The sequence below is a fragment of the Euprymna scolopes genome, chromosome 11 (assembly GCF_053919585.1).
Source record: "Euprymna scolopes isolate OS-2025 chromosome 11, ASM5391958v1, whole genome shotgun sequence".
Lineage (NCBI taxonomy): Eukaryota > Metazoa > Mollusca > Cephalopoda > Sepiida > Sepiolidae > Euprymna > Euprymna scolopes.
Window position 1 is genome coordinate 114352367 of NC_136492.1, and position 14141 is coordinate 114366507.

Here is a 14141-nt window from a genome sequence, read left to right on the forward strand (position 1 = left end):
ATTAGTTAAATTCGGGGTACTGATAAAGACTATGCAACCTGGAAAATAAATGTTGACTCTCATAAAACATACGTTGAAAGTCGTTGTGTTCATTCGTTAAAATAAAACTCGAGATTTCTCTCCTAGAAACGACATTACCGTCATCTCTATCACCTACAGAGGAAGTAGTTTCAAATGTGACCCCTATTCACTGTCTTCTCGCAGCTATCATGCTTCATCTCGTACATGACCACATTGCGTTCTTATATTGAGACCATTGTAACTTATACGTAAATCAGAGACATGCCATTCATATTTCAAACAAAAAATTATAAGGTCTTTCTAGACATGTTGCTTTATTTATACATGACATTTACATATTCCAGAATGAAACTACTCCGGTTTATAAACGAACACTTCGAAAAAGTTATATTATTGTCCTCGCTTACCGCTACAGAATTACACTTACGTTTAACCCCACTAAAACGCATTTAAAACTACAAATCAACACACAAAAATATAACGCACACTCCTTTTATTTTTCGATTTTTATTTTTCATTTAAATGAGGTTCCGGGGCCAATATCTATAAATGTACGATAACGTGTTTCCTTGTTTTCGTTACTGAAAACTCAACGAACTTAGCTCGTCCCAACGTACATAATTACACTATCTCTCCCTATTTTCATGCCTGTCACAAGTTATCATACGTCTATCTATAAATACGGTTATCATTTCGTGTTTTTCCGTTTTACTCGTGTTTTAGTTTAACTTACAAACGGTACTCTGTGTTGTTTTTTGGTTTTCGTTTTTATATTAACGATCTGAAAAGAAACGCCTCCATCCACTTTTTAAGTGTTATCCATTTTGCTTGAACCAAGTACTGAAGTAATTAAAAAAAAACAAATTATTACAGGGAAGAAGTTGATGTCCTTCCTTCGAATGGGATTCCATGTTATCGTTCTTAAATGAATTTCTGCTTCTTATTAAAAGGTTTAGACAATCTATTTTTAGCTGAGGGGACCTGTAAGTAAATAATCAACATAACTACAGCTTAATCAGTTTAATGGATAATTTTTCAATCCGTACTGCCTGATGCGTCTTATTCTTTAACTTTTTCCCCCTGCTTTTATCTTTTAATTTTTAATTTCATTTTTTTCTGGCTGAGGGCTGCTAGATATCCTTAACAACAATATTCAATGTTGTTCGACGGGGGACGCTTCCACCGGGCAATGGCTGTAAGGAGGTACTGCTAGTTGATAAATATCTTCACAGTGAAACAAAGTCGCAGCTCACAAGAATCATGACAGCAAACAAACTGACGGTCCAAGACCCGGGCTTCACACTTATCTGGGCTCACCGAGCCCCAATAAGCACAGTGCCACCTGTGAAAACTATATGAACAGAGAAAAATCTATTAACTGACAAAGATCAGAAAACTGAGACGTAATTCGACTAATAAATGGATCTTCTTCGTCTCGAACAAGGGAGGTGGTCATGCAACCAAGCTATATTGCCAGTCAATGTCTCAGAAGCTATAACACAAGCTGATGTTTCACAACTAGCCGATGCGTCTTGGGAGATGTCGGCATACGTTATAGCTGGGTCGGATAACCACATTCTTTTCTTCGAGACGAAGTAGGTTCATTCCATAATCGGTATGCTGTATAGACGCTACCATATATAAAATGCGTTTGAATGGATACCCACTTTGTGAGTGTTAGGTAACCCATATAATCTTGGACGGATAGATCTTGAGGATCTAATCTCACAAGCTATGCTATGAGGAAGTACGATGCTTTTAACTCAATTGACTAATTTCTTTTGGAATTTGATTTCTATAGATTGTTGTTGAATCACGATTTTCGACCGGGTCGAACTTAACAAATTGTTCCGTGTAATTTAGTATGAGAGAAATGTTGTTTACAAAAGCATGACGCATTTAGTATAACAACCCTAACGTTTATACAATCTAATGGCTAACGATTACTTTTCTCGTGTATGATGAATATTATTTGCGCCATATAAATATTGCATGGATATTTGTGTACTTGAATAGATTTTAGCAATATCATTTAATCTTGATTTAAGTCGCTTACTTTAATTTCAGAGACTGGTAAAAGTCTCCCTGCGTGCGCATTGTGCGTTTCAAATTCGGAAAATACCTATATATCTCTACATGTCTCAGATAAACCATGTATAATAGAAATAAGTCGCAATATATTTCCTTGAAGTAATTATTCCGGTTGAACATCATGTTAGAAACCTTCCAAAGCAATCACTTATTTTATCGGTCGCTATTTGTATTTTTGGATTTTCAATAAAAAAAAAAATCTTTCAAGATAATTTTAGATTGCACTACTGAGAGGCCGCCCAACTTTTAAATTAATATATTTTCCTTATTTTGCTCACTGACGTGAACGTCGACTACTGCAAGTTAACAGTTTTTGGTTGATTTTTTGTTATCAGTGCAAAATGGCATGCTATGTGTGCTTATTTGTTAATTTAATTGTATGTTACTTCCCTAATTCATGCATTCTACAGAAGGTTATTTGCCACTTATATCCCTGTCATCGATGGACGAATTTTCTGCCTGTGCTGCTGTCAACTGCATCAGCTTCGTACACATTCAAAATTCGTCGGTGACAGTTGATCATGTTATTTTTTCTTCATAGATGGATTAAATGACCAATCTCTAATTCTAAGTAATGTGTATGACAAGGGGATTAATTCTTTAGTTTCACACCGTAATTATCTGCGACAGAAAAATAAAACTGTCAGGTCACGATTGCACGATGTTAACTATCATAACAATGCTATTTGCAGTTCATTTTGATGCATATTATTGAATTAAAAATAGAATGAAATGACTTGAGAAAGCTTTTTGAGATCAGTATGCTTGAATGAAAAGTTACAAATAGTTTAGATAGTTTTCTCGAATCTTTTTAAGTATTAAATTTATCATTACTACGTCAGTTGATGTTTAGTATGGATGAACATATTAAACTGTGGATTAGTCAATCCATCGAGGTGAAATATTGAACTTGGTTAATTTGGAATATTTATTTTGGAGAATAAAATCTTAAAAATATGTCTGCCCGATTGTAAATCGTCTTTAAAGTATTACGGGAAAACAGTAGCTAGTAGTGAAATGCTATTAGATAACGTGACAATGGGTTTGAATAAATACGAGATATTTTGTGATCTTAATATATGCATTTTTTTATTCAAGGAGCACATTTATATATTTTCCCGATGATATTAACTTTTTGGAGTAAACTATACGTAGGTTAGAACAAGTAATTTAAAGTAATTGAACTAGTTCGTGAGTGTGTGTTAATGTTCGAGCTTAGGATTAATAATTTGCTTTATATGTCGGACGATATTTTTAAACTAGGCACCGCCAAAAATGGCCGCAAAATCCAGTTGTTGTTGTTTTTTAAAACTAAATTACATTTATCAAAATCCATTATTTCTGAGTAACTTATTTTTTCAAGAAAGATAAAACCCTGAATCTTATCATATAGTAAACAGAATAATGTAAAACTTTTTCTACTATTTTTAATTAAATTTTAAATGTTAAATTTTCCCAAAAAGTTAACAATTGACATTTTTTGTCTTGCACAAAAAACGTACTTAAATATTAAAAAAAAAAGGTTTTTGAAATAATTAATTTATTTATTTATTGTCTAACTAAGATTTAGGATGATTTTCTAAGAGAATATACAAAAATATTATAATATAAGTACATGAATTTCAAATAATTCCACTTATTCGTATAGGTAACCAGATATTTCGCGTCCACGTAGAGTCGAGATCGACTCTGTTTACGTTTGCGGATTATAAGAAGAAAACTATGGAAGACCAAACAGACCAAAAAAAACTTATTTTCAGTGACGAAAATTTCAATGTATTATTAAGCTGAGGCTGGCCAGTACCAGATGGGTGACCATTTGTATGAGTTTGTTTTTTAATGTGTATGTGTGTGGGGGCCAGACTCCCCAAAATGGGGGGGAATTTAAAGCAGAATAAAAAAACATTATTTCAGCGCGTTTGGTCCACCGTAGTCGAAAGGCGGCAAACGTTTTCAAACGGGATCGAAAAAAATGATGCTATTTTTAACACAAAGGGCACAATATTTATCGATTTTTTTTTTTATCGATTATTCAAAGCATGCCCTGTTTAATAATGGTCATGCATTATTCGGCTCGCTAAAAAAAAATTGTTAATTTATTTATCCAAAATTTTAAAATGGCTTTTTTCGTATAAATATTAATTTTTTTTTGTTTTGCTTAACTTAAATTTATTATTTTACTTAACATATTCACCGAATTTCACACTTCAAAACTCAAAAGCGGTATAATTAAACACAATCGAAGTTCTGATATTCAGACGTCAAAATAAGGTATGCAAACAATTTTTTTTTATCTATAATTCTGTCCCTTACAACAACACAATATGTTTTGTTCAGTTTCAGATGATTATTTTAAGCATATTTGTTCCCACTTCAAAACAAGGGGGGGTTGTAAGCAAATATATATATATATATATATATCGTTTATGAAAAATAAGCACACTGTTATAAAGTTCATTCTTCTCCTAATAATCGCTGAAAATTTCGTATTGATCGGATAATTACCTGATTTTTGGTAGATTTTTAAAAAGACGGTCCGTAAAAAAGTACTGACCTGCCCCTCCCCCAATTTTGGCGGTGCCTATTTTAAACACTTAGAACAAAACAAAACGTTGTAGACGTAAGGGGAGCCTAGAGAGAAAGACAATTGTAAACAGCGAATAGCAAATGTCCGGTTATTCGGTATTTACTGACAATAATCACCTTCAACACACACACACTCACACGCACGCCCCCCATATATATATATATATATATATATATATATATATATATATATATATATATATATATATATATATATATATATATAATACGGTAACCATTATTTATAGATTTATGGATCAGCATAAAATAAGTATGTGTCAATAGTTCGTAAAAATATGTCTGAATACAATCGGGAATTATTTGCAAATAATATAACAGTCCCGAAGATAAACCAAATAATAGCTTGATGTAAAAATGGAAACAGTCGCATTTGTGCTACAGATTCATTGGCATGTCATCTTTAATGCCGATTTCACCTATAATCATATAGAACATCGCAATAGATTATTTATTCTGAAATCCCCGTAGGAATCATTTATGTTAGATTAGAGCTTCACGTGATAAGTTTTACTAACATGCTTGGCATTGAAAACTGATGATGCATTCTGAAGCAAATTCTAGTTAATTCAGTAAAATACACTTCACGTAAAAATGCTCATTATAAATAATATCTTATCCTTATTTGCAGAGCAGACTCAATATGAACCATTTCAGAGTATACTCAGAGTTCATTAAATTTCTTCTATCGTTTACACGTGCGAAAACAAAAGTAATATCTTTGCTTTTGATACGTATTTTCGCTTTTTCTTATCTCTTTTTTAATTTGTATATAAACTCCATTTGTTCTCCTTGTATTGAATACAGTGTTTCAATCAATCTATATTTAGTCAGTCACTCTCCGATTTATTTTTCCCTCCAAGTTCTATACGTTATACAAAAAACCCCTTATTATGAATGGACAAAAACTGTTCCGGTGTTAAATTTACAACATTACACACTGGAATATATATTTTTATTGCTTTTACCGTAAAGAAATGTCGATCCGTTATTGTCTTGAAGGACACCTGAGTATTTATTTTTACCCCGTATAAGTACGCTCCTGCGTGGGTGTGAGTAAAAAATGGTGTGATTGTTGACATGATTCATTTTGGCTGGCATTTTATTGCTATTCATTAGAATTACAGGGAAACTAGTATTGTTTTTTTTTTATTTCGTGATTTTTTTACGTGGAAAATATACAGAATTGAACGGGATACTAATGTGTTTAAACAACTTGTTTTGAACTACAATTGTTCAATCTACAATAGGGATGCTGTCTCTGAATAACACATGACTAATTAAATCATAGATGCGATCGTTATTTCACTAATTCCAAGGCGACATACTGATAACAAAACTAAAATGTACCTTAAATTATATATGTCACATCACTTCAAGCCGTCCCATTATTAAATATTATTATTATATTGATATTGTTTTAATTATTATTATTGATATATATTGGTTGCAATTAGTATTGCTATTATTGTACTTATAATCATTTTTAATTAGAAATGGCATATAATAAGAATAATCTATGAGAAAATAGACGTTACACTCTATATGTGGAGTTTCCAATATTAATGAAAATTTGAATTGATCTAGTGTTTGGGTTCGCACCAAAGCGTAGTTAGTATTACCAGGTAAAGAAGGCATTTGTGAAGTAGTATACAGTAAGAATATACACATACACACAAGCACACACACACGCGAATATATATATATACATATATATATATATATATATGTGTGTGTGTGGGGGTGATTTTTCAATATTGGGATCTTATAAACTTCATCCAAATTTAAGTTTTAAAAACGCTATTTGTAAGAGGACCATTTTTGAACTTCCTAATATCTTGTAAACTACATTTTCTTATGTTATGATTTGTTTGTTTAAGATTAATAAAACAATGAGAACTTTAATACTTGTTTTTTTGCCGAATAATAACCTTTTAGAAAAATTTTATTTACCGAATTAAATTCTAAAGCATTATATATATACATATGTGCATATATATATATATATATATATATATATATATATATATATATATATATATATATCTTAACATACATACACACATGTCTCTATATCTATACCTATATATCTATATCTAATTAAATATTAAATTAAATTAATAAAATAGTATATTAAATATTTATATATATATATATACACACACATATATATATATACTATATTTATATATATATGCATATATATGTATGCATACATATATATGTATGTATGTATATATATATATATATATATATATATATATATCTTAACATACATACACACATGTATCTATATCTATACCTATATATCTATATCTAATTAAATATTAAATTAAATTAATAAAATAGTATATTAAATATATATATATATATATATATATATATATACGCACACATATATATATACTATATTTGTATATATATGCATATATATGTATGCATACATATATATATATGTATATGTATATATATATATATATATATATATATATAGTATGAAATCTTGTTGAAATTCAAGGATCTACATTTTCTTCTTTTATACAACTCTTGTTTATTTAATCTTGGATCTCATCATAGCAGTTCTTTCGTTAATGAGATGCCAATTTAATGATTGTTGGTTTTCATAAAAAAAGTTCTTTCTCATCAACACGACAGTTGTGATTTCTATCACATGTTACCAACAAAAGTTAATGTTGTACAAGATATACCTGTTGCGTTCGTTTCAGATAAAGCAATTCTACTCCTACCTTGTTACAGGTCTGCCATCTTTGGCAACGTACACATTTCTGGTTTAAACTTCATTTTCGTGTTGTCTTAATTTTTTGTTTTAGTCTTAATATCCAATTTTTCCGTTATTTATTCTTTCCTGTGTTTTATAATTTTATGATTACATTTGTGCGTATTTATTTTAATATTCATTTTGTTTGGTTTCAAATTATTCTTGATTATTTAAGCTCCTTGTTAACAAGGTGATTACTCTTACGAAATATATTTATATTTTTAGATTTTCTTCCCTTAATCTTTTCTTTACCTTTATATTTTTTGGTGTTTGTTCATATTATTATTTAGATGTTACAGTTCCAGTCCTCGCGAGAGATACTTTAGTTTCATTACTGGTTATAAATTCACATTTGCATACTATATTTGACGTTAAACAAATGTACTCAAGTGGCCAGTCAGTAGGGTCGGCAGTTACATTCTATTTCGTTGTTAGATTAATTCTCAGGTGTTTATGGTATATTTTTAGTTAGAAGATGTGAGGAAGAATGGCTAGATAGCACTTTTAGTCATTTTCTTACTAAGTTTACTACCTTGCGGGAAGTTTTTATCAATAATTTGGTAAAATTCTCTCGGAATGTAATTTTTTTATGTGGTCACTGAACGGTGGATGAAACCACATTTATCTCTTCTTTCTGTGTATCTCTTTTAGATCTTTTTCGGTTTTATTATGGGCTTGCTTTCTATTCTTCTATTTAGAGTTTAATGTATGTTATATTTTCCTTGGGTTTGGGTCTTTTTATCTTTTTTTTTTAAATATTTTTTATGAGGATATTGCATGATATTGCATTTGCGTTGTTTATTGGCCTTTCTATACTCGTATAATTTCTTTTAATCTTCTTATTTTATTTGATTTTGCAAGACTGATTTCGCTAGGTCTTTGTTATTATAGTCTTTATTTTTATTAAATATTCTTTCATTTTGCGATATTTTTGATCTTCGTTTTTAGATGTAAAGTATAATTGCTGTTTTCGTACTCTTCGGACTGTTGGACTTATAATCTATGTAGATTAACGTTTGGTTGGGCTTATTGTGGGGTTCATAAGTGTTATTGTCTAGATGCAAAATTATGTCTCAGGAGTTTACAGATTTCTTGTTTAGGCCTTTCTTTTACACAGCGGTCACAACTTATCAAGGCCCGGAAGCAACTCAGGGATAAGGTTTATTGCAAGTACATTACGTTAGTGTGGATATTTGATGAAGTGTTTACTTAAGGGGGAGGTTCATTAGGAATTTGTTAACGTGGGACTTGAACACATCCAAGTTGTAGTCAGGTGGGAAGCAGGCAGACGAAACAGAGTTCCACAGGCGTGCAGTTATAAGAAAGAAGCTTTGTTCATGGAATCCACGTTTTGATTTAGGCACAGATAAAGAGTGGGGGAAAATTTTCAAAGTGGATTCGGCTAGACGGGTGTTTTTCGTGAAAGATTGGCGAGGGGGGACCAGAGATTGGAGTTCAGACGAGCACCTGCCATGGAAATAACGATAAAACAAGGAAAGACTCGCAAGGTCTCTTCTGTGGGAGAGAGGTTTCAAGGTAGAGAAAAAAGCACTCCCTCTAAGCTACGAAGTCTATTTTATACTCTGGATAGGCAGGCCGGATAGGATGTTTTTAGCAGCTCCTGCCCAGATATGGCAACAGTATTCCATCCTTGGACGTACTTGGCTTGCATATAGATAGAGAATTGCATCAGTAGTGAGATATCTTCTGGAGCGGTAGGAGGATCCCACCATCTTTCAAGCGACCTTGGCAACAGACTTTATGTACGTGTTCCATTTCAGATCAGGAGTAAAGGTCAAACCCAGAAGCTTGTCAAAACACGGGGCCTCTCCCAGACTAGAGCCATCCATCCCAATTGATGCCAGATGGGGATCAGAGCGTTGATTATGTAAGTATAGGAGTTTGGATTTAGCTGCATTAAAGGTAACCAGCTACGTCTTTCCTCACTGAATCACGCGCTCGAGATCAGAGGAGAGAGAATCAGAGAGAACTTTGTCATTTACAGCCTTTGATGTGTTGTTGTAGATGGTCGTGTCATCAGCATAGATGTCAACGAATGATTTAAATATATGTTAAGGGAGGTCATTGATGTAGATCAGAATGAGAGTTGGGCTCAGGATTGACCCCTGAGGGACTCCAACATTAATACTGCAGGCCTCTGATTTTTGTCCATCGACCACTACTCTTATGAGCCTATCGGAGAGAAATGATTTAATGATTGAGAAAACATTTCCAGTTATACCGTAGCAGGAAATCTTGTGAAGTAGACCCTTATGCCATACCTTGTCGATGGCTTTTGACATGTCAAGAGCAATTGCCCTAGAAAGGAAGCCTTTGTCAAGAGATTCACTACTCCTGTGAGATATAACCGTCAGCACCTCTGCGGTAGATCTAGCAACGCGGAAACCATATTGTGTGTCACTAAGAAGGTTGTTTCTGCTGAGGTGGTTGACTATTTCTCTATTTAATATGGATTCCATCAAGTTACTCATAACACACAGGCGACTTATTGGTCTGTACTGAGAGGGAAATGTCTTATCACCTGAATTCTTAAATACAGGTCTATTTTTATGTCTATGTTCAGCTCACAAAAGAACTGTAAAATGTTAGTTTGGTCTTTTCAAATAACCTATTTGTGAAATTCATGTAAAACAATGCATAATCCCGGTATATTCCCCATTTAAGTCCTGGATTTTTTTCCTGTAGTACATTTAGTACATAATCGCCAACAAGATCTATAACTTGTGCTGAATCCGGCCCCCAATTGTGATGTCAAATGTGAAGTTCCTGTTTTTTCCTGTCCATAGCTTGTTATCATATTTTATTAGAATTCTTCTTGCTAATATTATAGTGTTTGATTCTAATTTTATTATCATTGTTTGTTTTTAGCTAGTTCTAATGCTTCGGCAAATGAATTGGGTGAAATGGATGGGTGATAGAATCTATGTATAACATAAGGAATTTTCATTTTAGCCCTAGGTTAGTCTACTAGTATTTTTATCGTCATACGAGTAGTGGGGAATTTGATAACGAAGTTGTGAATCTGAGAAATCTATAAACAGTAAGTTACATAGAACCGATTTTACTCAGCATGACCAGCAAATTTTGCGGATGCAACAACGCATTTCACAATGGCTGTCAAGAAAATTATACATCTGGGAAATTAGCCTAACCTACTCAGGAATACAGATATTCGTGTGTTCAGTATCCGACAAATAGAGTCGGTACAAACAAACACACTTATCTATGCTATTGTATATGAAACTCTGTGCATTGGTAACATTTGAGATTATATGTCGTACTCGCACAGTCCTGAGACTTTTTTGCTTATATCAAAGTAAAATCCGGAGTCGGATTCGCAAGTAATTTTTTGAAATAAATATATCGCTTGAAGATTTCTCAGCTGGATTCTATCCGGCTGGCTGAAATGTACTCATGAATGGGTAGAGATATATAAATACGCATGTAAAACAAATAATACTTTGGTATTAAGCACACTTTTATTAACCTTATTATAGCCCCATCGGTTGATAATGTCTGGAAAATATCAACTCAATTGGCCTTTTGGTCAAGATCAAAGTGTAGTATCTGTTCCGGCAGATACTGCAAGCAAAGACCATATGTGGGGGCGACCCCACATATGAGACCTTGGTCAATGTAGGGGCAACCCTTCATACCAATTGTCACTATCCAGCTCCCCTACTCCCCGGGGAGTTGGTCCCCATTTCCCCTTCACTCCTCACATTAAAAATCGGCCTTGTGCCTAATTTGCTCAGTGGGGGAGCAAATAAATACCATCTGTTCTTCAAATGCTGCACTTCTATTTCTTGTTCTCTTTCGGTGGAGGAGAAATCCTTCACGACTGAGACAATTTTTATTTTTGTACATTTTCTCCATGTTAAAAAACGACCCTGGTGTCTAACTCTGTCCCTTGGGGAGGCATAGTATATATATATATATATATATATATATATATATATATATATATATATATATATATATATACGAAAACCGTTTCTGAAGCCCAAAACATTCGATTTTCTAGATTAAAATGGTGAAATGAAGTAAGTTTAGGCAATATTAAACGAATGCCCTCTCATGCTTCATAGATATTATCGTTTTTGGTAATATCTATGAAGCATATCTATGAATATCGGTGTTTTGACACCCATAAACGAAGACCGTAGATTAACGTCTTGAACGCGCTTTTTTTAATACGTACCGTTTGTGATACCCTCGTGTTTTTGCGCAAAAAAAAACGCTATAAAGCGGGAGTAGAACCATTTAGTCGAGCACTACTTTTAATTTTAGAATTTATATTTCTACATAATAATCATAATTCTAATTAAATCTTGCAATGACTCATTTCCTATATATCCAGTTGTAACTTATCCGTTATATTGGCGTATATGTTAATTGGAGAAAATTATTGCAGACAACGTAACCACATTTTAAGAACAAAATTAAAATCTCTTTTTTAGACCGTTTGAATCATAATTTCGAATATTTCTACGACCAGGAACATATTTCATCTCAGATCAGTTAACAGGCTATCTTGCTCTATGACATTAGGCAACAATTGTAGCGTCTGTCAAGGTGTTACTTTTCTACTTAAATTCCACTTCGACCGCTTTTAGAAAATCGCGCTTTCGTTCGCCAGGAGTGACACCCTCTCCATCAAAATCTGGAGGAGACCATCGACAGAGCGCCTCAGTCGAAACATCTTGGCACAGAATTATTGAGTTTCTATCTTATTTTCTTTGTTTGCAAGCGAGCACATAGATACCAACTGGCGGGTTGTGATCGGATTTAGCCTCAGGGTACAATAAAAAAATGAAGATGGCCGCCAGGTATACGTTTACGTAAACCTATGAATTAAATAAAATCCCCAGCTATACTTCTCCTGCTATTACTAGCTAACCTTTTTTTCATATGATTATCTATGTTTTTCTACATATTCCTCTCATTTGTTTTAATATTGTACTCATTTCCCTTTTCATCCTTTTTTATCGTCTTTCTGTATGACCTGCACATTTTTTATATCTTTATCTAAAATCATACTTTCTTTTTATTTTATTCTTGTGGTGAGTTTATTATTTCTTCGTTTATTTTCAATTCAATCTGTTCTTATTCATATTTTATACAGTTTTTTCTCATGTCTTTGTGTATTTACGTAAATTTTCTGAAGTTATCTTTATTTCTGATGATCAGTTACCTCAACCGATCATGCACTAGCTTTCGCGATCTACTTTCATTTATTGCTTAATATACATATTTACAAGTCTGCCCGCTCTATCAGTATATATATATATATACATATATATATATATATATATATATATATATATATATATATATATATATAATTTATTCATTGAACTTTTGAATAGTCAAGTCGCTGCCTGATGATATCTGTTGTTTGATTGAAACAAGTGGCTATTTGTAGCAGCGGGATGTGAGCATTTTTATATTATCATAAACAAATATATATATATATATATATATATATATATATATATATACATAGTTTTATGTAAATCTCTACTTTCAATCATTGCATATTCTTATAACGATTATCGGTTCTTAACCTCCATCTTATTCCCTGGGTTTCATTGTTTACTCCATTCTAATCCCTTTTATTTTCTCTACCACATTTCCGTTGCTCAGCCAATTCTTTTTTTTTTCACGATGTACGCATCAATCTTGTTTATATGGGATTTTCTTAATTCTAGATCTCTCTTAAATGATAAGAACAACCTAAATTATTTAATTGAAATTGCATTTAGTTTGCTGCAAGTAAATTACCCCTCACCCCTTTGAAAGCCTACCAAACTTCGCATTCCTATCGATTACTTGATACGCAGCATGCTGTCTATTAATCGCAAATCCCAGTCACATCGGTCTAACGTGGCATACATAGGTTTCTTTCCACATATTTCAACGGTATGTGCTCGGGCAAATAGATTCTCGACAAAACCAGCACGTTGCAACGTTTCATTCTTTTACATAGGGTTTGTATAGAAATGCGTCCGATCAATATTGAAAATCGATAGTCGAAAAAAAAACGATTAACGAAAGAAGTCTGATTTGACACAAGTTCAAATGTTTAACAATATAGTATCACAAGTGAATTTTGGATGTTTTATAACAAAAAAAGCAGAAAGTACCGCCCCGTAAAATCAAATGTATATAATTTTATGAGAAAAGAGTGCGTTCAAAATGAATGTGTCTGTTTTAGGTGATATGGGACCAAGATACTATACATTTGCATTTTATTCTTTAATACACCCGTTACTTACAGATATTTCTTTTTACATAGACTTCGCTAATTATCAAGACAAGGAAACAACGCAAGGATAAGTGTTAAAGAGAGTTCAGTAGAAATTAGACAATATAGTCATCGTTAGTAATGGCCATTCCGTACATTTGTAAACTTATATGGAACGGCTCATCCAAAATTTGTTTATGTTAGACTTGAAGGCAACCATATTGTACTCAGCTGGAAAGCGGGAAAACGGAAGACAATTCCGTAGGCGTAATTAGATAGGGTAATTAAATAAAATCAACAATCAATTTACTACAGTGCAATGAATAATACAATTTATTGTAGACTAATTTAGTGTAACAGTATTGTGAAGCTTCCTCC